Consider the following 4,548-nt stretch of genomic DNA (forward strand, 5'->3'; position numbering starts at 1 on the left):
CCTGCATCGGCAGGCAGACTCTCAACCACTGCGCCACCAGGGAAGCCCAGTTCCAAATATTTTATGTGTGTTTCTGAATGATTGTGGCGGGACAGCAATTCATGTAAACTCTTCATGGGCAGAAATGAAAGTAAAATAATTAATATTTAAATGATTTTAAATGTCTCTAAAAAATAAAATTATCTTAAAACAGGAACATGGGGCTTTCCTGGTGGCACAGTGGTTGAGAATCTGCCTGCCGATGCAGGGGACACAGGTTCGTGCCCTGGTCCAGGAGGATCCCACATGCCGTGGAACGGCTGGGCCCGTGAGCCATGGCTGAGCCTATGCTCCGCAACGGGAGAGGCCACAACAGTGAGAGGCCCACGTACCACAAAAATAAATAAATAAATAGATAAATAAATAAAAATAAAACAGGAACATGTATTTTAAATTTATTTTTTAATTTTTATAATTTCTAAAAAGTTTATTTTATTTATTTATTTTTGACTGTGTTGGGTCTTTGTTGCTGCGTGTGGGCTTTCTCTAGTTGTGGCAAGTGGGGGCTACACTTTGTTGCAGTGTGTGGGCTTCTCATTGTGGTGGCTTCTCTTGTTGTGGAGCATGGGCTCTAGGCGCACAGGCTTCAGTAGTTGTGGTGCCTGGGCTCAGTAGTTGTGGCTTGCAGCTGCTAGAGCACAGGCTCAGTAGTTGTGGCACATGGGCTTAGCTGCTCCGTGGCATGTGGGATCTTCCCAGACCAGGGCTCAAACCCGTGTCCCCTGCATTGGCAGGCAGATTCTTAACCACTGAGCCACCAGGGAAGCCCAAGAACATGTATTTTAAAGTATTTAATTATGTTAGTTAAAATGTGAATATAAATTTAAAAATTTATAAAGCTTTAAACCAAGTCAATAAGAAATTTTACATGTACAATTTGTTCCTCACTTTCCTTTTCATATTTACTCATGATCTGGAGTAGGAATACATTCTCTATTAATTCAAACTGTTTCTCAGCTTGAATGAATTTGTCAAAGGAAAAAAAAATCTTTCTATGGTTTTAGAAGGAAGTATTCTTGTAGAATGAGATGACTCTATAGCTGTATTATAACAATTTGGGAATCTTTGGTGAATGTAGATGTTCTAGTGACTTCCTTCTTTTTATCAGTGAATCTCTTTAAAATCTTATCAGCAAATCTATATTTCCTGTGTGACTCACCTTTAGCCCTCAAACCAATCCCAGTTATAATGGGTAAATTATTATTAGAGTTTTATGTCTTAGCTAGTCTGCCTCAATAGTTAAAGTGTGACCATAGAAGCAAGTGTGAGAACTTTGGCAAGACAATGAGATGTGGCATGTACTTGTCTTGCCAATTTGTCAAAAATTTCCAGATTATCTTCTCATATATCATTTTATATCACTAGCAGTTATACACATAATTCTGTAATAATATTTTGACCTTTAACATATCTTAAAAACCATTTAAATATAGGTTCAATGTTTTAATAAAGTGTTTTAAGCATAATTGACATTCTTTAGGTTAAAAAAGCAATGAGATAAATAATAAAAACAAATTTCCATTTTGTTGATTGATGGGGGCTTACCAGTGTAAGCCCTGATCTAAGCCAAATGGAACTCTTTAACCTCTTGTGAAAGGGATACTGCAACTGAAATGGATGAATGAATTAGAGACTAATGGTTCAATCAAGATGCTGAAGTCTGAGATTGGACACCAGTGTGAGGTTATAAATTCTATAGTTGCTATACTATTGTAGCAGGGAGGAGGATTGAGAGAAGGGAGAAAATAAGATATAGCACAGGCACAGAACAAATCATGGAGTGGTCATGAAGAGTTTGTTGAAGATCAAGAAGAATGACAGAAACTCAGTTCAATCTTACTTAATTCACTTAAAGGCTCAGCTGATCTGAAATGACTATTGACCCATTTGAAACAGTGTATTTTCAGGGGATGAATATTTTATGGAGTGGACATTTGTAGAGTATAAAAATACTAAACAGTAAAATATAAAAATACCTAATAGCATAATTTCAAAATATATGAAGTAAACAATGACAGAATAAAGAAAAGAAATAGAAGGAAACTTAAAATTAACAATTACAACTGGAAATTTTAAAATATTCATTTTCTTCATATGCTTGAGCAGTATGTGTATTGTACCATTGTTGGTGCTAATGTTCTAAATATGTCTGTTAGTTCAAACTTATTGATTATTGATAAAATTATCTGAGTCCTTATTTATTTTTTGCATGCTTGAGAGAATTGCATGAAAATTTTTCATCATGGTAGAATATTTGTTTATTTCACTTTGTAGGCCTGCCATTTATTTTTTAAAAATGAGTTTATGCTTCTAGGTACATACATTTTCTGGTATTCTGTAAAATATTTTACAATTGTATTATATAATGGTATATACATATAATGGAATATTATTCAGCCTTAAAAAAGAAAGTCTGCTATATGCAACAACATGGATAAACGTGGAGGGCATTATGCTAAGTGAAATAAGTCAGTCACTGAAGGACAAGGGCTGCATGATTCCACTTTTTATAAGTGATATCTAAAATAGTCAGATTCATCAAAGCACAAAGTAGAATGGTGGTTACCAGAGGTGGGGGGGAAGAGGAAATGGAGAGTTGCTAGTCAGTGAGTTTAAAGTTTCAGTTGTGTAAGATGAATAAATTCCAGAGAAGTGTTTTAAAACATGTGCCTATAGTTAACAATACTGTACTGTGCACTTAAAGAAGATAGATCTCATGTTAAGTGTTCTTATAAGAAAGGAAAGGAAAGGAAAGGAAAGGAAGGAAGGAAGGAAGAGAGGAAGGAAGAAAGAGAAAGAAAGAGAGGAGAAAATACTAATAAACAGTATTATGTAAGTCAGGAGTGGGTGATCAGAATTAAATGGTTGGTACATAAATATTAAATTTAGAGTTGGGTACAGTCTAACTAAAAATGCAATGATTTGAAGATATTGGAAGTCAATTTTTCTCTCACATACTAGTCCTGTGGTAAGTGGGCCGGACCATACAGTCACTAAATACAGACTAAACAGTCACTAAATAGGGAATCCAGGTTTCTTCTTGTTTTTCTATCTCCCCTATGGTGTTGTTCATTGCAGAGACAAAGCAGGGGTAGTGGGCGTGTCCATGCTCAGTTTCTTGAAAGGAGAAAAGAAAGAAAATTTTTGCTTTCTAACTCACAACACATTACTATTATTATTATTTTTTTAAAATAAATTTATTTTATTTATTTATTTTTGGCTGCATTGGGTCTTTGTTGCTGTGCGCGGGCTTTCTCTAGTTGCGGCGAGTGGGGGCTACTCTTCATTGCGGTGCACGGGCTCTAGCTGTGCAGGCTTCAGTAGTTGTGGCACACGGGCTCAGTAGCTGTGGCTCGCGGCTCTAGAGAGCAGGCTCAGTAGTTGTGGTGCATGGGCTTAGTTGTTCTGCAGCATGTGGGATCTTCCCGGACCAGGGCTCGAACCTGTGTCCCCTGCATTGGCAGGCGGATTCTTAACCACTGCGCCACCAGGGAAGCCCTACTATTATTGTTGTGTTAAGTAGTCAGCATTTGATCAGAATTTATCCATGTATTTGGCTCTTTCTGTGTTATTTTTATGCTTTGTATGCTCTTCATCCTTTCAACTGTCTCAGACTCTCAATCTGTAGTATCTTTCCTTCCATTTGAAGAATATCTTTTAGAATTTCTTTTAAAAACCATCTGCTTTTGGAAAGCTCTCTGTTTTTATTTGTCTCAAAAAGTCTTTATTTCAACCTCATTCTTATAAGGCATTAAATCTCTCAATCCTGTCAATGTCCAGGCCAGTTAAGATTTCTATGTTGAAATGAACCACAGGTTCCATTCCTGGTGCTATAAAATTCTAGGTGACAATTATTTTCTTTCAATACCTTGGAAATATTTTTCCATTTATCTCTTAGTTTCAGTGTTGTTGTTGAGAAGTCAGTTCTCAATCAAACTGTCATTCCTTTGAAGAAAATCTTTCTTGTTCCTGTCAACTTAAAAATATTTTTTTGTTGTTTTTGTTTGATTGTTTTTGGTCTTGTGGATGGTAGTATTCTACAAATTTACTATGATGGGTTTTGGTGTAGATTTATTTTTATTTACCTTGGTCGGGTTTTATTGGACTTTTAAAATCTGTTCTGGAATATCCTCAACATTCAACTATTGACTCAACCCTGCTTTTACTTCCATCTCCATCTGGAAATGCCAAAATGCCAGTTAGATATATGTTAGAAATTCCTACTTTTTTCTCTATCTCTTAAATATTTTTAATATTTTTTGTTTCTTTGTTTCTGTACTGCATTCTGGATAATTTTTTTTTTTTTCAGTACGCGGGCCTCTCATTGCTGTGGCCTCTCCCATTGCGGAGCACAGGCTCCGGACGCACAGGCTCCGGACGCACAGGCTCAGCGGCCATGGCTCACGGGCCCAGCCGCTCCGCGGCATGCGGGATCCTCCTGGACTGGGGCACGAACCCGTGTCGCCTGCATCGGCAGGCGGACTCCCAACCACTGCGCCACCAGGGAAG

The sequence above is a fragment of the Physeter macrocephalus genome, chromosome 9 (genome assembly GCF_002837175.3).
Source record: "Physeter macrocephalus isolate SW-GA chromosome 9, ASM283717v5, whole genome shotgun sequence".
NCBI lineage: Eukaryota > Metazoa > Chordata > Mammalia > Artiodactyla > Physeteridae > Physeter > Physeter macrocephalus.